At 44.3% G+C, this 24,961-nt stretch overlaps 1 protein-coding gene across 1 annotated transcript in view; it reads left to right on the forward strand.

Moving 5' to 3' along the window:
* Nucleotides 1-2,566: 2,566 nt before the first annotated feature.
* Nucleotides 2,567-24,961, forward strand: part of LOC146799057 (alpha-1-antitrypsin-like) — a 130,828-nt gene continuing 108,433 nt past the window's right edge. Inside the window, exon 1 of the mRNA XM_085626463.1 lies at nucleotides 2,567-2,600. The gene's annotated coding sequence lies outside the window, so the exon portion shown is untranslated. The remainder of the gene's footprint in view (nucleotides 2,601-24,961) is intronic.

A 24,961-nucleotide genomic window follows, 5' to 3' on the forward strand; every position in this document is an offset into this window, starting at 1 on the left:
TATGGGGCTTCATCCCATACATTTTGCAGTTTCTTTGCTCTCGATCTAACTCGCGTTACCTTTAACACATAGCTGATGCCACTTGGAATCGCCTAGTGGAATACAGCCAGTTATTAACAGCTATTCGCTTATAATGCTATATAATGTTTTTCTGCCATTGTATGGAAACCTAGCCTTCAATTAAGTGTTACCATGTATTCATATTGTCTTCCGTCATCACCCTAACTCCGACTTGACTCTGTTGGCAAGGGGCAATGCTTCGGAAGCAGCAGATGTAAAATGGCATTTTCTTGTTTAATGTATTCCATTAAGAGGGTGGAGTTTGTACTAATTGTCACACAACCTTCCCCCCCCCCTTTTGAACATTCGGAAACGGTAGGACATGTCTTAATATACATTTGTTAAAGCATGGGCTCATCAAACTATTTCTTGGTGCTAGGTGGTAAAGCGCTAACCTATATATTCAATACAATATTGTTGAAAGAAAACAAGTTTTGACTTATTTCATGAAACAACTACTTGAAGAAATGTTGAGAAGTTGGAGGAACAGTTGGTCCCAACGTGAAGGAGCTGCGACAGAGAAACCATTTAAAAAGAAAAGGTGACTAAAATGAGGAGGCGAAAGAAAGTAAAGTGAGGAGGAACTTCAGGTCCAGCAGGCAACTACAGTGAAGTATGCCTGTGAATGAATAACGGATTATGATCATACAATGATCTTTGAATGGTACATAGGGGCACATGCATCAACTATTTTTGCGACCGCAAACGGTGCGATTCGCAAAAATCGGCCGTTTGCGCCCGCAAAAAGAGCATTTCAGATGCATGAAGGGTCAAGGCACTCGCAATTTGAGAATTCGCAATTAATTGCGAGTTCTCAAATTGAGATTGCATTTAAGGAATCGCAAATTGAGATTCCTTAAATGCAATGCGTTAAATTAAAATAATTAGCGATTTCGCTGATAGGGGGCCCAAATTACCATGAAGTTGAACATCATGGTAATTTGCAAAAACTTTGAAAAATGCACGAAAGTGCATTTTTCAAAGTGGTAGGTTACACACACACATGTCCTTTGGACATGTGTGTGCGCAACATTTGTACACAGATCGATTTCAGGGGTGCAACAGGGTGTCGTTTTGACACCCTTGCACCCTTGAAATTGCATTCTCAATTTGCGATTCTCTAATTGAGAATCGCAAATTGAGAACTTCCTCCCATTCATTCCTATGGGCCTCTAGGCCCATAGGAATGAATGGGGAGGTATTCCTTAATTGTGACTCGCAATTTGCGACTCGCAATTAAGAAATATTTAGAAATCGCTATTTTGTAAGCGATTTCTACATGCATAGGCTTTTGCGATTCCTTATTAGCGAATCCTTGTTTTTCGCTAATAAGGAATCGCAAATGGTATTTTTGAGGCATTTGCTAGTAAGCGCTTTTAAGATAATATGACCCTGTAGAGAATACCAATGTAGCGCCAATAAAACTAATGACTTCTCATATATTATCACAAACATTTGAACAAATAATGAATGGAATCAAGACTACAGAGTCTTGACATATGGCAACCCCGGCAGGCACACAAACATTCACAAATTAAACACTGCCAAGGTAACCAGAGGTTGGATTATCTGGTTGTAGTCTAACTGCTAGTCTTCTTCCATCTTCTTTACGGAACTAGAGTTTTTCAACTGCTTTAAATTGAAGGCACATGAAGACACTAAAGATTAAGGGGCAGATTTACAAGCCCCTTGTGCCTCATTTACGCCGCCGTTGCGTCACTTTTGTGACGCAACGGCGGCGCTAATCCTGCGGCATGGTGTGGGGTACTTACAACGTGACGCATCTGGGAGATGCGTCACGTTGTAAAGCCCTGCGCCACATGTAGGCGTTCCTGCGCAGGGGGGGCATTCCAGCGCAGGAACACCACCTAAAAGTGGCTGAGTGAAATCTACAAGATTTCACTCAGTCACTTTTAGGCCCATGCTGCGTCAAAACCCTGCGCCTGCCTGAAGCACGCATAAGGATTGATGCAGCATTAACAAGATAGGGCCCCCCAGAGCATTGCTGGAGCTGCGTCGCGCTTGCGAGGCAACTACAGCAATGCGCCACTTTTATGGCACAGATGCGTCCTGCATCTGTGCCGTTTTTGCCCCATGGTGCGCCGCATTGTAAATGCGGCGCATCAATGGTGGCGGGGCTGTGGCGCACAATAACTGGCGCATCCCTGCTGATATGCAGGGATGCGCCAGTTATTGTAAATATGCCCCTAAATCTTTGCACCGATATTGAGCCCAGAGTAACAATTAATACAGAGGTTGTGCACTGTATTGAGTGGAATGAGTTAGCTAGCTGTCGCAAGAGTCCACTCTTAAGTCACGTTATCCATTATCTGCCAAAACCTCAGTTTTTGCTCGATTAATGTGTAGAATAAGCTACTCCTACACTGTTTACTCTGCCTGATAAACCACACATGATTTGGTGGTTAATGTTCACCCAGGTAAACAGTTTTCTGAAAGCAGTGTGGTTTTGCAGGTATAAAGGACGCCCGCATAGATGAGCCTGGGCCTGGTGGAGTCTGGTGGACCTTTCGAAACTTAAAGTAAGCATCAATTACTTCTTATTTTCAGGTTTTTTTTGTCCCTATTTGCTTATATAAAATGTATTTTGTGCTGGGGGATTCATGTTATATTTCAGCATATAGTATTTAATTCGTATTTTGTGCTCTGCCTAACGAGATTGTTTATTGTAGCAATAGTGGTTGAAAAACGAGTCCTGTCTGCACACATCACGTTTTTCGAGTTTAGGGTGCATTTAATATAATATTTAATAATACTTTATTCGGTATAAAAAAATACCATAAAAGTGCAGATCAAATACATCATAATATAAAAACAAAACAATCAACAGCTTAGGGTGCATTTAATTTGGTCGCAGAAATGCAATCGGTACTCAGCTGCTCATCACAGTTGAGTACATAGGGTATGCAATGCAGGTAAAGGGCATTGTGTGTGCTGTTCCGTATTGTTCTGCAGCAGCCCTATGGAAAGCAGGATTACTGTAGAGAAATAGGATAGTGCTGTCAGGCACACATCATGTTTCAGCCCTCTATGCATGAGAGATGCAGAAGCTTCTGCCCCTGCCAAGAGCCCTGGCGTGCCTCGAGAACACAATTTGTACACTTAGGGCTTTCATCGCAAAAGTAAAATTACACTTTTGTGTACGTTCTACGATTGTTTGCTATTCACAGAGGGATTTAAGAATAGTGGGGCAGATTTACAAGGCCCTTGCGTCACTTTTGCGTCATTTTTTAATTTGAAAAAAGTGGCGCAAAAGAGGCGCAAGGGGCTTGTAAATAAACCCCAGTATCTTTACGAGTGCGAAGTATCCGCACATAAAAAGATAGGACAGTCCTATTTATCTTTTTTTTTGTGTGGAGACTCCGCACTGGTAAAGATACTAATCCATTTGTGAAAAGAAACAATTGTAAACTTACCCAAAAGTGTAAATTTACCTTTGTGAATCACGTCCAGGGTATTTGTGAGTGTTGTGCATGAAATGTACAGCCCCAGAGCATAATTAAAGGATCTCCAACCTTTTCTATTCTATTTCTATCTATTCTTTCTATTATTCTTCTTTTCAATAAAAATCACCCTATGCTACTAATATGACTAGAGTTTTAATACTGACCAACTTAAATTTACAGTACTGGTCCCCATATACAAGATTACCTGTAGTGTGAGTGCATCAGGCATGGTTCCCACCAATAATGTGAACAATGCTCTGTCAATGTGGAATGCCTCTACATGGGTAAAACATAGCAGCTATCGCAGTAAGGCCCCAGGCATCAATTTACTATTAGTAATAAGTCTCTCCAAACATCAGAGTATGAGTTACAAAAATGTCCACACATTTTCGTCTTGAATACACACTTCTCGATTTTGGTATGCATACTTTAACTAACAAAACGCTTCTAATTTGGTAGGCCGAGCTGCACACAGGAGAGCTACTTATGGGTAGCTGGAGAGCTACCAGTAGCTCACGAGCTGCTGGTTGGAGAAGTGCAAACTGCAACGTTTCGCATTTATGACGAGGTTCAACGACTTAAGTGCAGGGCTACTAGAGGGTCAGAATTTCTGATTATGGCCGGGCTTCCAACATTTAAATCCAGGGATTATACATTATTGCTGGAAAGGGGAATACGAAGCGAGCCTGGGATGGCTTGATCCAGTTCCGAATAGTATTCCCTCCTGTGCATAGGGAGTGGTAAAGGCTAGTCTGAGGGCTGTGGTAGAGGGGGCGGGAGGACAGAATTGGTGAGGGAAGATTTGGGGGAGCACTTGCTGCTCCCCCATTCTGCAGACTGCATGCAGGTGGACCAGGCGCAGCAACTGTTCGCAGTCCTGAAGAAAGTGCCGGGTCCCGTGTGTCCTGGCATGGAATTATGAGGTTCAGAGTTTGGAGACCTTACATTTCCAGACCCAGAGACACTGCAAACCTTGGAATGCCTAGAGCCGTGCACCCCCTGGGATTACTGCTCCACGATTCTCATGAGGGCCTTACACAAGGATTGGGAAAAACATTTTCTGAATCTGGCACTTACTGATATACAGCTTTGGCTCAATGTTTGCTAAACTTTCATGCCCAAACAGGGTTTTGTTGCACCCACACATAAACGACGGCTATTGTGGATTTATGAATGCACCACCAACGGAAATTCCCGCAGTTGAGCAAATTTCATCAATTGAAATAATGGATAAATTCACAAGAGACTCAGTATTATCTGTGACAGTAACCCATAGTAGCAGCTTCACATATCCGCCTTGTATTACTAAACCCTATCTTCGCAAAGAGGAATTACCCAGACAGATATAAGGAAGAAAGACATGCTATAGATAGATACCTCATTTCCTAGTATCTCATTATTGCTTTAGAGAATGCCCGTGTATGCTGCCTGCGTTAGAAAAGCTTGCAAATTGATTTTTCTTTCATATTTATGACATTAAGGTGTTGCTTTCTTTGCTCAAGTACTATCGACACAAAACATTTGTATGCACCCAGAGACAACATTTGTCACTTTTCGGTCACTATCCTAAAATGGCAAAGTCAGGGCTGAAAAGAAACACAGGGCTTTGTGCAAGAGTTTATTGGGCGGGATACTCCGCTAAAAAGGGACGAATAACTTGTCTGCCATATTACAAGAGCCATAGGCTATAGTTAACGTATATTATGAAGGAAAGGACATCTGCCAGGTTTATGATGGAATATCACACCCTGTGCAACTCTAGAGGAGGCCCTAGGAGACCATTAAGCCATGAAACCTGGCTTGCTACAATGAAGTGATAAAAGTGCTAAAATACACTGTCAAAGAAATAATATTGTCATGTCTTCCTGATCCATACCCATATGTATGAATATCAATGTTTAAGGAGACAGAAATTCTTATTTGCAATCGAAAAAATCTGGGTATAACAATTACTAGCATTTCCAACATTTTTTAACTTTGAAATAAAAATAAGAAAATGTATTACACCACTTAGTGCACCAAACATATTTATAAATAACATGTTACCTTTTTGAGATTCATAGTTAATTGTACAGTCTGTTAGTTGCAGAACTATTAATAGCTAGGATGTTATAGTAGAACCAGAACTATGTTTTAGCTGGATCACTGGGTATGGAGTCACTCTTTACAAGTGGGGTGGAATTCCTTATCCTTACGGCAACTCCTAATTTTCGGCTAATCGAGGAATAAAACTCATGCGGCAAAAGCACACTTGAGATTTTTTTTAATTTACAGATTTTGCAGCAGAAAAAGCTGCTGTCATGTCAGGTGTGAATCAGTTAAAATGTAAGGATATATCTGCATGAATCAGGCGCAAAAACACAGACTTATTCAGTAATACCCCCTTCTAATGAGCCACACTTCAATCCAGAACGCCGCATTATTCACAGACTTTGGAATGACTGATTCACATGGTGTTGGTAATCAGTATTCCAGAGTCACTTATAATGAAGGCCTAAGTAGTCTCTATAAATAATTGTATTATTCAAATTATGCTTGACCAATTGGTAGTCTGTGCAAAATCTGTATACTCATAAACTGCATTTGTTTTTTTAACGAGAAAGAATTTACTAAAGACAGGGAGGCTTGGCTATTCAAGGAGTGGGAAGCCTTGAATATGTGTGAGCACTGGCAAACCTTGGAGTTCATTAATGCTTGCAAACACCTCTCCACCTGCTTAATCCTGGAAACGTTTCAGACATTTACTCTTGTCAAAGGCAGAAGTAAATTACTTCCCCAGGTGTAGAAGCGTGTGTCACCGAATGAGCGAGCCCTTCATGAGCTTGTTCTAAGCATTTTAGGTAGAGATCCATATAGTTGGGCTCAGACAGTTGGTCACATCCTTTCTCATGCAGGATGAAGGAGCAAGTACTCTACAAGGAAACTGCAGGCAAATTACTTTACGAGAAATATAACACCTTACAAAGGACAATGTAAGTTCCTACTGTAAGACACTCAGGGATCGGAAAGAATGCAAAGGTCCGGTTTCCAAGTAAGCAGACTTGCTCCATTTTGGGTTGTTCTACATGCACCGGGAATCGAAATCTATTCTTTTCTGCAAAAACAAATGGCCTAGCCTCCACACTCATCCCCCACAAGTGAACAGCTCACATATACCTTTCATTCAGAAGCCAAACCGATGTAAGTAAGTGAAAGGCCCTAAGTAAGGGAGACTGATAGAATCCTTTAAACAGTGGAAGCATGTATCCATCTCTGTCCGAAGGAGGAAGGTAAAAAGGCCTGTCATTCTCTATGAATTTTGTTGCCACCACTATTAATGTCACACACCAATGTCGAGAGGATAAAAGTTGCTCTTTTAGCCCTCAAATAGTCCCTTGTACAGCCATGTGATGCTGGTACCAAAGACTACCCCACCGGGCGCTACACCAGAACTCTGATTCTGTATGGACTGCAGAGGACTCGGTTCCATCACCAGGACGGATGCGCACCCCATCCCCTGAGCTGATTAGCTCATTGACTGCCAAATTCCTCAGTACCTTTGATTTGACATCAGGGTACAGGCAGATTGCTTTGACTGTGGGGGCTAAAGAGAGATCAGCATTCTCAACCCCAGAGGTCCACTTCCAATTTTGAGTGAAGCCCCTTAGCTTGAGGAAAGCCCCTGTCACCTTCCATAGGTTGGCTAACAGGGTCCTGGCTGGTATGGAGACCTTTGGTGCCACCTATGTAGACAACATTGCTGTCTACAATTCCAGCTGGGAGGAACACCTCCAGCACCTCCATGAGGTGTTTCAAGCCCTGCAACAGGCAGGCCTGACCATCAAGGCCAGTACGTGCTGGATTGGGCAGGGTTCCATGGTATACTTGGGTCACCTAGTAGGTGGGGGCAAGGTGCAGCCTCCCCAGGCCAAGACTGAAACTATCATAGCCTGGCAGCCACCTAAAACTCAAATAAAGATGAGAGCTTTCCTGGGACTCACGGGATACTACAGAAGATTTGTTAAGGAATATGGAAACATTGTTGCACCCTTAAGAGATCTGATCTTCTAAGAAGCAGCCCAGGTTGGTGATGTGAATAGAGGTTTGTCAGAAAGCATTTGATACCCTCATAGAAGTCATGTGTACAGCACTTGAACTCAAGGCACCTGTTTCTCCAAACAATTCCTAGTGAAGGTGGATGCTTCAGAGCATGGCATTTGTTGTTCTTAGCGCAGTTGAATGAAGTGGGCTTAGACCAACTGGTGGCCTTCAGTAGCAGGAGGCTACTTCTACAGAAACAGCAGTGGAGTGAGACTGAGAGAGAAGCTTTTGCTGTGATCGAGACAAGGAAGAAAATTAGACTGTACCTGTTTGGGATTCACTTCCTGGTTCAGACAGACCAGGCACCCCTCAGATGGCTTATGCAAATGAGATGTGAAAATCCCAAACTGTTGTGGTGGTCTATCTCCCGACAAGGAATGGACTTCATAGTGGAACACAATCCTAGGTCAGGCTACACCAATTCTGATGGTCTTTCCAGGTTGTTCCACCTTAGTAAAGAGAACCTCCAAGGGGTTGGGAAGCTTTCGCCACTTTCAGCTGGGGAACACATGTTGGACCTGACAGCCTTAGGGTGGTCTTCCATCCAACTTTATGACTTCCTCTTCCACTTTTTCTGACCTCATTTCTGCTTGCCTTAGGACTCTGAGCACTTCACCACTGCCAACCAGTGCTAACGTGCTTGTGCTCTCTCCCTCAAACATGGTAATATTGGTACATCCCCACGTTGCATATTTAATTTACTTATAAGTCCTTAGTAAAGTGCACTACATCTGCCCTGGTCCTGTAAATTAAATACAAGCAGTGGGCCCCAGCATGTATTGTTCCTCCCACTTAAGTAGCCCTCTAACCTTGGCTCAGGCATACAATTGCTGAGCCTGTGTGTGCAGTTTACTCTGTCATTTTGACCTGGCAAGAGAGACCTCTTGCCAGGACCAAACCTTCTCTTTGATGCATATAAGATACTCCTAAGGTAGGCCTTGGACGACGCAGAGGGCAGGGTGCATTATATTTAAAAGGCAGGGCATGTACTTTTAAGTTTGGCATGTCCTAGTAGTGAAAGTTCTAAATTCATTTATTAGTACTGCAAGGCCTAACGCTCCCTTAGGATAACATTGGGATTACCTTATTCCATTGTCTAAATGTAATTTCCAATAGAGAAGAGATGTACTTTCCAAGTTTGGTGTCTCTTGAATCCCAATTTAAAATCCTAACTTATGGTGAAGTCAGGTTTTATATTACAATTGTGAAAATGCTACTTTTAGAAAGCCGGCATTTTCTTACTTTAGCCATTTGGTGCCTGCTGCCTGTCTCTGATCACATGCGTGGGGTGGGTGATAGCTCGGCTTTGTGTATTTCCATAGACAGCCACAAACAATGGGAGCTTAGGTGTGACTTGATGGGCCATCGAGGAAAGGCGAGGAAAGGGCAGGAAAATCGTTACGCAGCGGGAAGAACATTCCCTGATCATAAATATCTCGTCTGTTGACATAACACCTCACCAAAAAGCCGTCCTAAACAGAGGCCTGTCTTTTGTTCCAACTAATCATGCTAACCAACTGGACATTGATGTTGCACTGTATAAGTTCATGCAGACATTACGTCTACGCCATTACTTCTCTAATGTAGTAATCTCAGAAGCGACCCCAACAACTGGTAAATTAACGAAATTTAAGCCCCGCAGTACCTTTCAAGCTCCTGTGTCCCACAAGATGCTGGACACATTTGAGATCATGATCAAAAAAGACATCAAAAACTTAACTCTTTGTCCCAATAAGCATCGGAATCTAACAAACAATGAAAGAATCACCTTGAGAACCCTTGCCAAAAACCCAGATATTACCATTCAACCCGCTGACAAGGGAGGAGCAATTGTCATAATGGACACAGAATTCTACTCACAACAGGTCAACACTCACGTGAATGATCAATCAATATACCTACTATTACAAACTGATCCTACACCACAGCTGGAAATCATCTTGCAAGACATCCTGAAAAGAGCATACGATCTAGGATGGATTGACGAACAAACCAGACAGTTCCTTACCACACCAGATCCACGCAGACCCCACCTCTACATGTTACCAAAAATACACAAAAACCTACACCAACCACCCTTCAGACCAATTGTTTCTGGATGTGGTTCAATTTTTGATGTCGTAGGCAAATATTTGGATCACTATCTACAGAAATTTGTGCAAAATTGGTGGTCATACACCAAGGACACCACAGACTTCCTCAAGAAACTCCAGCTCATTCAACCTAATATCCAATCCACCTGGTTATTGTGCACTATTGATGTGGTGGCTCTCTACACCTCTATTCCTCACTCCACAGGCATGGAGGCAGTTGAATGGGCTCTACTTCAACGTGAAGACATTGATACAGAGAAGGTTTTCATCTTACAACTCTTGCACTTTTGCCTTCATCACAGTTACTTTAAATGGAATGAACAATTTTACGCCCAACTCTCGGGAACCTCTATGGGCTTTCCAGGGGCTCCCTCGTACGCCAATATCTTCATGGCGATGTTCGAACAGGAGTACATTATGGATATACCTCAATGGTGGTCAAACATTTACACCTACAGCCGATACATTGACGACATCTTTCTGGTTTGGACCAACTCCCAGCAACTCCTTGAAGAAATGATAACAACTCTAAATTCCCATAACTCTAGGATCCAATTCACCCATAAAATTGAAACACAAACCATCCAATTCCTTGATGTCACCATCAATAAAAATCCCGATGGACATGGATTAATAACCACAGTTTACACCAAACCCACTGATCGTAACAATGCGTTACATTTCTCCAGCTTTCATCCCAATAACCTCATCCACAATTTACCTTATTCCCAGTTCATCCGCATTAAACGCATCTGCTCCAACACAGTTGACAGCACTATCAAGATTAATGAACAAAAAGAAAAATACCATGAACGAGGGTACCCTTCCACCATCATTGACTCTTGTGCACAACGAGCAATGGCTAAATCACGTGAAGACTTACTGACACCCACCAGAAAAATCAACAAATCTAATATAGTCTTCATATCTAGATATTCAACCTGTTCTACAGCCATCAAAAGAATCATCAATAAACGTTGGGAACTACTATCCAATGAAACTGACTTTAACAACATCTTCTGTGAACTGCCTCTGCATGCTTACACCAGGGGCCAAAACCTCCGTGAACTAATATCTTCCACCAAAAAACAACCTCAATCTTGCCGCACCCACAAAGGCACGGTGAAATGTCATAATTGTTCACACTGCAACAACATCATCCCAGGAAACATTTTAAAACATCCTACCACTGGCAAGGACGTTTTATTACGACACACCAGTGATTGCAATACTTCCAATGTAATCTACGGGATCAAATGTCCGTGTGGCAAACTATACATTGGAAAAACTCAACGAAAAATGAAAACACGTCTGACTGAACATAAAAGCCGCATCAGAACACAGAGTAAAAATTCTCCTCTGGCATCCCATTGGCATGAAGCATGCCACTCCATATCACAACTCAGATTTCAAATAATCGAACATGTGGAGCAACAACAAGGTACCAACAATCACCTGAGACTCCTCCAAAGGGAAGTTTTTTGGATCAAACTCCTGGACACCATGGCACCAACTGGTCTTAATGACAGGTTGGACATGTCGTGCTTTATTTGACCATTAGCTTATTTACTAGCCAGCAAATCCCTGGGCTAGATTCTAAACTGCAGAACCAATGACGAACGTTACAGCAATACAACTCCCATATCATGTCATACACACATCAACATCTTATGCACGACTCTCCAGGTTACCACGCACATTATAGTTTCCTAGGGGACTCTTAGTGTTTGTTAACACATTTCGGTGTTTATTTCATCATCACACTTTGTATGTGGTTCATTTCGCACAACACAAATATCAGCACTGCCCAGCGGGTCTACTACTCCCCACGTTGCCTCTCATGGCAGATCATCTACGCACTATTTATGTATTAGTTGCTCATCCTATTCTCAGTAGAATGACATTGTTATATAATTTTTCAGTTTAAGAGTAGGTATATCAATGTTCACTAAGCGCATCCTCGTTTAGACTATTCTGTTTCCTTTCCGTTCTGATTTCGTAATTCTTTCATGCACTGTGATTTTTTCCCCCCACATTTCATAGTCTTTCAACTCTGTTCCAACATGGCACCCATGTATGCCTATAACACCATTTGATCATATTTGTTCAAATTAGGATTAGGTAAATTAATGTTCACGGAAAACATCCTTGTTCTGACTGTTCCGCTTCCTTTGCGTTCATTATTTCATGCACTATGATGCTTTCCCCCTCATTTCGCAGTCCTTCGTCTCCGTTCCAATATGGCACCCATTTAGTCTATAGAACTTTTAGATCACCCGGCTGACAACCTAGTCTTCCATAGTCCATCGTTCATGTCGTATACTTCCGGTTCACGTCCCGGTTTGTTTTTCTTAAAAGCGCTTTCTCAGTTAATTCTTCGCATTCGCTTATTTGTGTTGCAGAGACGTTGGTTATTTCTCCCTCATAGCATTTTTTTAAGGTGAGGTTTCTCCGCCATGTTTCACGTTGGTCTAGTACGCTGTTTACCATGATCACACCACTCTGTTAATTCCTTCGTTTTTAAAAAAAATACGTTTCTTTTTTTCTTTTTGCAGCTCTTTACAAAACCTCTGGAGGTAAGATTGATACCCGTTTAGCATTGCACGCAACTCTCTTTAGATTGCACTTCAGTATATTCTGTTAGTCTAGTACAGTTTACCTGGTACGTTACCGGTTGACATTATGCAATTATTTTTCTCACAGCTTCAGACCCGAACATCTTGCGACAGGTATGATACATTACCACTGTTGTAACCCCTTATTGATCATCGAGCACATGTATTGGACTCTTGTCCTGATTAATTTCACTAACATGATTTGGTTCGCTTACATAATTTCAGAACCACGAGTTTCACACACCCAGGTAAGCGTGAAGTTGACAATGTCATACTGTCCTTTCTCACGTATATCTTATCACCTTAGTTGTTGCTGACTTCGTCATATTTCTGTCCGTTTCAGAGAACAATTAACAACACAGACAAACAGGTAACTTGTTGTCAGACATGCCTGCTCTTCATTAGAGTTACCGAGATTGAGCCCCAACAATATGATTCTAACTAGCGACATGGTTCATTTTGTATTTTTCAGATTGGCCCCTGACGAAGGAACCGGCTGGTTCCGAAATGCATTGGGCATTTAAAAATTTCCGCTGTGTTGTATTTTTTGTTATACTGCGTCATGTTTAAAACATGCAATTTGAATTTGTGCTATATGTGAAAAATGTTTGTAACCAAGCTGTTTAAGTACAAATGTCATTAATTTGTATTGGTACAAACTGCTACATTCTTATGTGTTACCTCACATGAAAACAATGCGAAAAGCTCTAGAGAATTTTTTGTTTCAATACTGAAAATTAAACATATATTTTTCAAACCAGTCAGTGTCAGATAGGACACTTTGTGAACAGTGCTCAGTTACATACAGGCTCTCAACCTGTCAATACCCGGTCTTGATGGGCCATCCTGGCAGGATGGGAGGGAGCAGCTGGACTCAGCCTCGCTTACACCTGAATAGACAGTGTCCTATCCCCACACAAAGGGCTACATACCCCAGTACGGAGTCTGAAGCTATGGCAGGAAGAGAGGACCTCTGTGCACTTCAAAGGCATATCTGGGTATAAGTACTGGACCTCAGACACCACCATGTCAGTACACTTCTGAACCTGTGAAGACTCTGCCAGGAAGAAGGACTGCCAATCTGCTGGACTGCTGCTTTGTTGGACTCCTGCCTTTGGAAGTGTTCCAGCAGAACTGATGCATCCGCTGTTGAACTGACACATCGCTGCTGCTGTGCAGATCAGAACCGACACATCACCTCTACTGCACAGAGGAGAACTGGCACATCACCTCTGCTGCATGGATCATCGTTGCAGCATGAATCAGATCTGTTTCATCACCTTCGGAACCACCACTGCGCAACACCCTTCCTGGCACAAGGTCCACGCATCTCTGTCGACGGCAGCCCCTACGATGCTGTCGGACAACTGCATCGCACCTCACTGCTCATCAGAGCCGATTCATCACTGCTGCTTGGCAGATCAGGACAAGAGAATCGCCGCTGCTGCGTAGATTGCCACCAAAGCCTCAACTATACCACGCATCCTCAATATTGATGTTTCCAAGATTAAGGTACTTTTGTTCAGCGGGCCTCACTGGGTCCATGTATCCAGCCCATGCTCCCTCACTGTCCACCTGAACTTTTGACTTCGTCCTGGTTCAACGAGATCTGAGATCCCAAATAGCACTTTTTGCCTCTAGGCACTATTATTACCTAAAAACTTTTAAATTCAGTATCTCTAGTTCTACTCTCTCGATTTTTGTCATTTTGGACTTTTCTATCTATTAAAGTGAGAAAAAATTTTCTAACTTGGTAGGGTATCTTCTTGTGTGTTGTTTTCACAGTTTTACTGTTTGAAGTGTTGCACAAATACTTTACGCAGTCCTTCTAAGTTAAGTCTGACTGTTCTGTACCAAGTTAACAGAGGGTGAGCAAATTTAGGGTTTGCCCGACTCTTCCCCTGAGTAGGATGATTGTGGTTGCTGTTTTGAATAAGATTTACACCCCTGTCAACCAACAACCCAATTACTAACAGGGATGAACTTTGGTTGCCTTATCAACTGCTGATCTACACTCTGGGTTCTCAATCCACGTAAAGGGTAGACTGTAAAGTGATTAGGGATGAACTCTTTTTAAAGATGTTTTTATTTCAGCTTTACGTCACACACCTATGCTTATCTGACCTTTTGGTTACGTTTGTGCACCTTTCATGAAACAATCTTTCCAACAATAGCAATATCTTTATATTACAGAAATTAACAATAAACTCTTGCCAAGAGAAGGCATGAAGGGTTTAACTTACTGTACAGTCTATACCATACTGTTGTTCGCAAATTCCAACTGGTTCCAGGCTGGCTGGGGAACAGTCAGTATTACCCATAACTCACCATATCTTTTCAGTGGTACTCTACTGGGGTCACATAATAACTATAAAACTTGCTACTAAGCGATCATGGTGGATGCTCATCCTTGGGGAATCACAGTGTCCTAGTCAGCGCATGCCATAGGCCCAGATCTGCTGGGAGCTTTGGGTCTATTCTCACCAACTTCCTTCTAAGACCTTCGGTAAAGTTCCACTCAGCTACATCTTTTAACCATACATCTACTGTAGGCATTCTAGAGCTGTGCCCAAGGGATTGACAGGCGTTGCCTAGATAGCAGCAGTGTAAAATCTACCAACTTTTCTTTATTTCGTTTTTTGTGTGCAGTAGGCCCCAGTATCTAACAAACCACTTGTGGTCTGAGCCGCAGGTCCATTACAACCTGGTTTTGTACATGTCTGCCACTGGCCCTTAATTTCCTTGAACCTAATGCATTGTCCATATGAGGTGGCTGTGGTGTTGTGGGCCCTGGGACACCATGGGTATGCTGGTTAACTGGCCAAAGGCACGTGTGCCCGGCCTCTTTTGTTAACAGGGTCACCCGACTGGTGATGCCTGTGATGGGTGGGTGTAAAGTGTGGATACAGCACATGGCTGAACACTAGAACCTGTCCAGCAGGACACTTGAGTGAGGATCTATCACCTCAGACCAACCACATTCTGGGCAGTGCGTGAATCTTTTGTTCTCTAGTTTGTGAAGCTTTACAGTTTAATGAATGTTCATTGTATGTAGTTAAACTTTATCAGTCAGGGTTGACTATTGATAGATACTCTAAAAGGTGCGTAAGTGCTTCTGGTCATTGCGTGTGTTTAAGAGGTTTCTTACTATCTGCTTTCAATTTCTGTCTCTCAAGAAAAGGGTTTGTACATATATCTTTGCTATTGCTGGGTATATTCAGGTAATTACCCCAGTGCCCTTATCCGTCAGTATCATGAGGGTAGGGTGGCCAAACTCTGAGGTTCCTCCTCTCTCTCTCTCTAGATCCTCTTTGCGATTCCATTAATTGCACAGTGTGTAAGAACTGCACCTCTTCTAGCTGAAATGCATCTCTTGCCTGCCCCCACATGGGAACATGGCAATCTTTCCATCCTCATACAGGTCTCCTGCCTCTTGTCAACACCCCAACACCCTTTTCCAGCATCTCATAGTCAAGTCTTTGTCTAAACATTCAACCTCAGTGATAAAATCTGAGAAAAGGGTAGCCTGCGTCCCCATATCCTGTAGAGGCCCCACGTATACTGTGCCAGCTGCAGGGCCGAACTAGGAACACAAATCGGTCCTGGCAATTGAGTTGGGCCTGTCATGAGGTTCGGGGTGATGTGCGTGGAAAACAATGCAAAACTGGCCCCCGGTAACAATAGCAGTCCCCCAGGGGCCCAAAACTGGCCCCCACCCTGGCAACCCACCAGCAAAATGCCCAGTGTCTTCTACGGATCGTCCAGCCCTGTCCAGCTGCACTATACACTCACCTCTATCTGGGGTTTTATGACTTTGAGACTGTACCAATGGCCCTGGCTTAAGCCCATCATTAGATGCACATAATGCCCGTGTGTTATGCCTACATGGAAGCTTGCACAGTGTCTGACCAGAGGCTGGAGCTGAGTGCAGTGTTTTGAAAAAAACACACATTTACTGAAAAAAGTTGTTAGAATGGAGTTATGGTCATATACTTTGAAACATAAAAACACAATTAAAAAGATAGAAATGCCCTAATAAACTTCAAGTCAAAGAGTATTATGTTTACGATTTGAACTCTAAAAAGCATGGCATTTGCTCTTTGTAGTTAGCACTGCTGCAATAATGCAACCCAATGCACTATGAAGTCACAGTGGCCATCACGAATGGCATTGTAAATGATACTGCAGATGACATCAAAAATCACCTCAACTTTTGCATCATTCTTTTTACAGGGAATGGCGTAGATCCTAAAATCCCATCCATATACCTCTAAGCCATTCATTAGACAACAGGAATGTGCTGTAGCCCACCCAGACACACTGGCTTAGAGCACTCTCAGAGTGCACATTGGGGGAACCAAGACATTCAACAGGTGGCAGGGAAAAATACTATATTCTTGCAAATAAAACCCAAACGATTCTCAGTACCACCTCAAATTACTTTACCTATTCATCGTTTTAGTCATCCATGAGTCAAAACTGGTTATTTTCATGCCTTCTTTGTTTGTGCAGCTCTACCGCAGATCTTTTTTTATCACAGACCTCCAAAAGAATGAGCTCACAGAACTCACTGTGCATGGTCTTAAGTCAAAAACTTCACTCATCCCCAGGCACCTTGCATATGAGGTGCATGCAGGAAAACATTATGCAGAGTTGGGACAGGAGGTAGCTGTCCTGGGTCTGTGGTATATGGCATTGGGATGTGGGACACAGCTGATTTTCTCACTAAACCAACCTTCAAAAATCAAAATCACAACTCAACAGAGTTCATTCTGCACATCTTGTGGCCCTGTGCAGTGGGTAATGGCTGCAGAGTGCGCTTTTAGCTTTTCTATCCTCTGTCACTGTAGTCCCCAAATCAACTATGGGCAGTCAGTCATAGTGGATACTCTCATGGGTGATTAGAGCTCTCCGAAATTCGACATAATGTTTGTAAAATAAACATTCTGTTCCTGCTGTCCACACCCTTGGCTATGTGTAGCTGTTCACAATTTATTTTCACTGACTTCAAAATGTCTTACTCCATACAGTACTCAGTCATTCTCTTAAATCGTGGCTAGGAGTGGCTGGGTTCTGGTGAATCCCGTTGGTAAATGCACAACACCCAGCCTCTACACCTGGGTCTAACCTCCAAATTCATTGCTCAGCAGCTGGTACACTATTGGAATATCATGTTAAATATCATGCTTGAAAAATATTTTAGCAATAATATTAATGAGAAAATATTGTGAAGGTGTAAGAAAATGGATTATTGGTTGGAGAGGTTATAAGTCCTTTCCAAATAATAATTCACAATTCCTGTCAGCTCAAACATAGACTTTTAATAACATACAAAGGATGAGAGGCAACACAATCACAAAACAAATCAGTTCAGCAGTGGTCAACTTTCAGTTTATTTAACAAGTTAGTCCATAATTTCCTGTTTTGCTTGACTGTTCTTTCCTTATTTTTCTTCTTTTCTTTTTCAAACTTGAAATTTGATACAAACAGATGCAACCAACACGTTTCGCCCCAGACGAGGGCTTCTTCAGGGCTGTAACTAAATATTAAAACAAATGTGTTCACATTGACTAAGACAAAGTTACATAAAAGAGACAGAACAACATAGAAATAGTTCGATAAAACACTTAGTCTAACAAAATTGTTAAAAAGACGTACTGAAATGGCACCAGTAGTGCCTGAGCACCCACAGTAAACCCAACAGTGACATAGCTAGCCGACCTGGTATTGGTATCTAGATGCAATTCATTTTTCTATCTTCCCTTGATACCTACAACTGATAAAACATTTTTCCCGTTTATAAATGCACAACATGTTTTGAACTACAATTGTTTAATACACTAGTCCATTATTTATAAATCTTTTCTTTGAAAGTGTAACGTCATAGAAAAAAAGCAAGATAGCTTAAAAAGGGGTAGTAAAAGAACAGCAAGTGAAGGCAACACGAGTGACACAAAGGAGGTAGAGTCAACATCTCATGTTCAAAATGACATGAAATTATGAGTGGATATTATTCTGCCCAAAGATTCTCATCACTTTTTCAATAAAAGTCCCTACACATGCCCGAAGGTACACTTGAAAAGTCACGTAAAAGTGCTTACCATAACAAATCTTGTGCAGGCAAAGATAAAAGTAAAGGACAGCCAGAGTCCTGCCAGAGTTCCAAGTCCATTGTTGCCTGCTTCAATGTAGCATCCAGTAGCCAGCAATCAAAATAATTTATTTCAGATCCAGACTCACCTTAGACTATGTATAATACTGCATACAAGGGAAACCTCCATGAGTATCTACCCCTTAGTCAACAATGAAGCAAAAGTGGTTTTCTGTGAAGGCTAATCGCCTCATAGAGTGTTTCATAGCATTAAGTAGGAGTGGTGCACATGTAATATTGAGAGAGTTACAGTCCATAGGTAGCGATGCTTCCAATAATAGGGAGTACCCAAGTTAGTACCAGTCTTAACCAATGTCTATATATTGGAACAAAAAAGGACAAACTTGAAGTACCTGTAAGTGATCCACTTGGAAAGCTTGAGCAATCTTAATTCATTGACCAGGTCGAGTGTTTTTTGGTAAAAAATACGCGCAACTATGGGAAACCGTAGTCCGAATAAGAAGAGCACTTCAAAGGTGAAAGGAAAGACAAAAAAACACACAAATAAAATATTGAACTTTTCAAGTAATTCACTTGTAACTAAATAAAAGAATGACATGTGTCTTGGCTGTGCATAACTTTTATAATGAACAACCTGTTCCAAGAATTGCCAGGACTTATTTAGCTGAATCCAAATCTAATTTTGCCATTGCGCTCAACATCTACATACAGCCAGGTGATCAGGTTACAACATGCGGCAGCAAAACTCAATACCGTAATGAAAGACAGATCGTCACACCTATTATGTTCCCCCATGTGATACAAGAATTCATTTCCAGCATTATTTTCATGGCGCAGCAATCTTGAGTTTGAACAAAAATTTAACAGGTACCATCCTGATCACAGTATAAGTGAGTAGTACATTACTATTCCCCATTATCCGTGTACCAGTCTACATAGCACTGTAACGCGCATAACAGGAGGTTTTACAAGTATTTAGTAACACAGCAGAGAACACACCAAATCTTTATTCAAACCATAAAGAAATACCTTTGTTCAGCAATGCCATCCAGCCCGCCGCGTCTCTGTTGATGGCTGCCAATCTACCCCGATTCCGGAATCCACTTAAAAAGAAGGCGGTCACACCCATGGGGCAACACTAGACCGCAGCTCTATTAATTGTGTGCACATGCATCCCGCGTTACTTGTATTCAGAGCAGGAAGCTGGTCACAAAGACAAAATATCCATGATTCTAATTCACCCAGTATGGGATAAAACCCAACATAGATATCCCACTCCAAATATGGAATCATGAGTATACACTAACTAACACAGTGTACCCATACTTTAATGCCTTAAATTCGGAATAGACATTTGGTCATAATGGCCAAGGATGCAAGGTACAGACCCATGGTGCCAGCCCACCCCAAGTATCAAATGAGAACATCAGGGTTGCCACAGTAATAAAATTATCAATCTGATACAGATATACTATTGGCCATATCTATATAATATTCACAGCATTTTAAATCCCTCACCACAATCACGCAAAATCAGACAATTAGTCACGTAGGCAAAATATGTTTTGTCAGTCAAGATTTCTAACTCCTGACATAGGGACTGATTTAAAGCTTGTGTAATAAGTACTCCATCATAAACATGAAGAATATTCTGCCACACCTAATAAAAAGTGCATTAGGATACACGTGTAATAAGGTGAACAGGATACCTGTGACATACGTGACAGATTATCTACCCACCAAACTCTAAATTAGGCTATTAGTCTCCTTTTTGGAGCTTGAAAACTTCCAGCTAGAGAAACATAAAACCTGTAGTCAGATGTTTGCACCAAAGACAGAATCCCTAGCCGCAAGGGTCCGCTGAAGTCTTGTGGAGAACACCAAGAGAAGCACTAACCTAATTTTCTTGCCTGCTCAGGTCATGCCTTGGGTGGATAGCATTTGTAACTCCCAGTCCTCTGAAGGTCAAAATCTTTCTAAGACACAACTTTTCCAGCTTTTTTGGAGTAGCTCTTCTTGGTCACTTCTAATGCTCTATGGACCTCAGGGACAGCATTAAGAATGCAAGACAAACTCTTGCAGAGACCACTGGACACAATCATCACTCAGGGTCTACTTTTCACTGGTCAACTGGTCACTACAGGAACAGGATTCTGGCAGCTTTTTTGTCCCTTTGAAACATAGGAGGTCAACCAACCATCCCCTGGAGTCCACTTCTCAGTCCTGGGTACAAGTGGAAGCAGGTCCAGCTCTTCACATCTCTACGGAGGTCACAAACAGCAGGTCAAGTCCTCTTCTGTTCCTCCACAGTTCTAGACAGGGTGGACATTCTCTTTTTGTTCAATTCATTAGCCAGTTAATGAAAGGGTAACAAAAGTAACCCTCCTGTTTTTCACCACATCTTGTTTGTCTTAACAAAATGGCAAAACCTCTCTGCCCCTAAAGGTGGCTTATGACACAACTACTGTTGTGTCTAAGGTATTGAGCAGCCCCTTACCACATAATCTTCTGTGGCTTTCAAATGAGTTAATTTCCTGTACCTTTCTCAGCTACCATTATTGGGCAGATCTTAGTCACATACCATATCTAGTCAATCCTGCTGGGCTTATGCAGGTGTGTTTAACACCACATCTAAGGGGAACACTACCTGAGTCAGCTGCAGACACGCTAATAATCATTTACCTTGAAGGTACTTCAGGCACCAAAAAAAAAGGTCTTATTTACAAGCTTTGTGTGCCCCTGCAACATCGCTTTTTGCGATGTTGTGGTGACACACAGGGCTTAGCCATATCTACAAGGCCACTTAAAGCCACCATGCATAGATTTTCATGGCTTTCAATCAATCAATCTGAATATTTGTAAAGTGCACTACTTACCCGTGAGGGTCTCAAGGCGCTGGGGGGGCGGGGGTGCAGCTACTGCTAGAATAGCCAGGTCTTGAGGAGTGTTCTGAAGGTTAGCAGGTCCTGGGTCTGCCGTAGGAGGATGGGGAGGGTGTTCCAGCTCTTGGCGGCAAGGTGGGAGAACGATCTGCCACTGGAGGTCACCCTTCAGATGCGGGGGACTGTGGCGAGGGCGAGGTCAGCGGAGCAGAGCTGACGGTTGGGGGTGTAGAAGCTGAGTCGTCTGTTGAGGTATGCTGGTCCGGTGTTGTGGAGTGCCTTGTGAGCGTGGGTGAGGAGCTTGAAGGTGATCCTCTTGTTGACGGGGAGCCAGTGCAGGTCTCTCAGGTGGGGTGTGATGTGGCTGCGGCGAGGGATGTCGAGGATCAGGCGTGCAGAGGCGTTTTGAATGCGTTGAAGTTGTTTCAGGAGTTTGGCCAAAGCTCCTGCGTAGAGGGCGTTTCCGTAGTCCAGCCTGCTGCTGACGAGGGCCTGGGTGACCGTTTTTCTTGTTTCGGTGGGGATCATCCTGTAGATCTTGCGGAGCATGCTGAGGGTGTTGAAGCAGGAGGACGAGACGGCATTGACCTGCTTCGTCATGGAGAGAGTGGAGTCGAGGATGAACCCTTGGTTGCGTGTGTGGTCGGTGGGTGTTGGAGCTGTTCCCAGTGCGGTTGACCACCAGGAGTCGTCCCAGGTCGAGGGGGTGGAGCCGAGGATGAGAACTTCCATCTTGTCCGAGTTTAGCTTCAGTCGGCTGTTCTTCATCCGCTCGGTGACAGCTTTCATTCCTTCGTGGAGGTTGGTTTTGGTGGTGAGGGGGTCCTTGGTGAGGGAGAGGATCAGCTGGGTGTCGTTGGCGTAGGAGATGATGATGAGGTCATGCAGTCGGGCAACGTGGGCGAGTGGTGCCATGTAGATATTGAACAATGTCAGGCTGAGGGATGAGCCCTGGGGTACGCCGCAGATGATCTCAGTGGCTTCGGAGCGGAAAGGGGGGAGGCGGATGCTCTGGGTTCTGCCGGGGAGGAAGGAGGTGGTCCAGTCCAGAGCCTTGTCTCGGATCCCAGTGTCGTGGAGGCATGTGCATAGAGTGCGGTGGCAGACGGTGTCGAAGGCGGCTGACAGGTCCAGGAGGATGAGGGCCCTGATGTCATCGGTGGCGGGAATGAAGGTAGTTTTGGTGCTGTGGTTGCTGTGGAACCCGGACTGGGATGGGTCCAGGATGCTGTTCTCCTCGAGGTAGGGGGTCAGTTGTCTGTTGACGGTCTTCACGATGACCTTTGCCGGGAACAGGAGCAGGGAGATGGGCTGGAAGTTCTTGAGGTCCTTGGGTCAGACTTGGGTTTTTTGAGTAGGGCATTGATCTTGGCGTGCTTCCAGCTCACCGGAGGAAGATGTTAATGGCTTTCTGGGCGAGGGTGGTGGTTAGCTGGTCTTCGGTGACTTTGCTCCAGCAGTAGGGGTGATCTGTTGGGTGCGGTGGTGCATGGTGGGTTACCGAAAGGTGAAGTGGATGCAACGATGGTCGGTCCAGTGGAGTTCGGTGGTGTGGTTGAAGGAGACGTGGGAGCTTGCGGAGAAGATGGGGTCATGTGTGTGGCCGGAGGAGTGGGTGGGTGTGGTGACGAGTTGTCTGAGTCCGAGGTTGGTGAGGTTGTCGATCAGGGTGGTGGAGTTGCGGTCGTTGTTGTTCTCAAGGTGGAAGTTCAGGTCCCCGAGAAGGATGTAGTCTGTGGAGGCGAGGGCGTGTGTACTGACGAAGTCGTTGATGGAGTCGCTGAACTGTGGTTAGGGTCCGGGGGGTCTGTAGACGAGGGTATCTCTGAGGGTGGTGCTGGGATCGGTGTGGATCTGGAAGTGCAGGTGTTCGACAGTGCTGAGAGTGTCGTCGGTGTTGGTCGTGACTCTGAGAGTGTTCCTGTGGATGATGGCGATTCCTCCTCCTACTCCGTTGGCGTGGTCCCTGCGGGTGATCTTGTAGCCGTCCGGGATGGCTATGGCAATGTCGGGTGCCGAGGAGGGGTTCAGCCATGTCTCTGTCAGGAAGGCGATGTCTGGGGAGGTTTAGTCGAGTAGGTCCCAGAGTTCAACGGCGTGTTTGCTTGCGGAGTGGGTGTTGAGAAGGATGCATCTGAGGTAGTTGGGTTCTTTCCAGGTGGGTGGATTTACAGATCGGATGCTGGTGAAGCTGCATTTCCGACAGGAGAAGGGTCCTTCTGTGCATTTCGGGGCAGCCAGGAAGCAGGTGTGTGATTGTTCGATGTTGAGTGCATGGATGGTGCTGGCATAGTAGCGGCGCAGGTGTCGTGGCGTTCGTGGGGGCCAGGGGTTCTGGTCCTGGGCGCGATCCAGGCAGCGACCGCCATAAGAAGGGGAGGTGGGAGGGAGGAGCAGCTGGGAGGTGGGAGCGGACGAATGGGTGAGTGGGGCCGCAGGTGGCGCAGCGGCGGGAAAAACAGGGTGAGGAACGGTGTGGGTAAAGAAGGCAAAAAAGGGCACAGGGTACAGAAGTTGCACAAGAGGGAAAAAGGAGCAATGAAAAGTGAAAACAATAAACAAATACAATGAAATGCAAAAACAATTACACTAGGCGAAGTGTAGCGAGCGGGCGGGGCCGCAGGGAACGCAACAGTGGGAGAACCACGGGAGGAACGGTGAGCAGGCAGAAGGGCACAGGGCACAGAAATAGAGCAAGAGGGAACAGGGGAAATGCAAAAGAGAACAAATACCAATACAACAAGGAGCAAAACAATTACACTAGGCAACCTACGGCCTATCATTGGCCACCAGCGATGAGGCACAGGTGGTAGCCTGCGGGTGGAGGAGGGCCTTGAACTCGCATCAGTGCAGCAGCAGCAGGTTGGGAGACACGGGCGAACAGGTGGTGCTGTTGCGGCGTGGGGGAGCGACCTGCCTGTAAAGGGTTAAGGGTCGTTCTCCTCACTGTCATAAGAAGGGGAGGTGGGAGGGAGGAGCAGCTGGGAGGTGGAAGCGGACGAATGGGCGAGCGGGGGGCGGGCCCACAGGGGGCGCAGCGGCGGGAAAAACGAGGTGAGGAACGGCGAGGGTAAAGAAGGCAAAAAAGGGCACAGGGTACAGAAGTGGCACAAGAGGGAAAAAGGAGCAATGAAAAGTGAAAACAATAAACACATACAACGAAATGCAAAAACAATTACACTAGGCGAAGTGTAGCGAGTGGGGGTGCGGGCCGCAGGGATGCAGCGGCGGGAGAACCACGGGAGGAGCAGTGAGCAGGCAGAAGGGCACAGGGCACAGAAATAGCACAAGAGGGAACAGGGGGAATGCAAAAGAGAACAAATACCAATATAACAAGGAGCAAAACAATTACACTAAGCAACCTACGGCCTACCACTGGCCACCAGGGATGAGGCACAGGTGGTAGTTTGCGGGTGGAGGAGGGCCTCGAACTTTCGTCAGTGCAGCAGCAGCGGGTTGGGAGACACAGGCGAACAGGTGGTGCTGTTGCGGAGTGGGGGAGCAACCTGCCTGTCTGCCTGAGCTTTGTAGATATGGAGTGAGGCAGCGCATTACAAGTCACTGCGTTGCCTCACACTGCATTGGGGAGGCATGCCATGGGCATTTCACTGGTTGTTCCCAAGCAACGTCCACAGGTTTTAACACATTCCCAGAA

This window comes from Triturus cristatus, chromosome 9, assembly GCF_964204655.1.
Source record: "Triturus cristatus chromosome 9, aTriCri1.1, whole genome shotgun sequence".
Taxonomy (NCBI): Eukaryota; Metazoa; Chordata; class Amphibia; order Caudata; family Salamandridae; genus Triturus; species Triturus cristatus.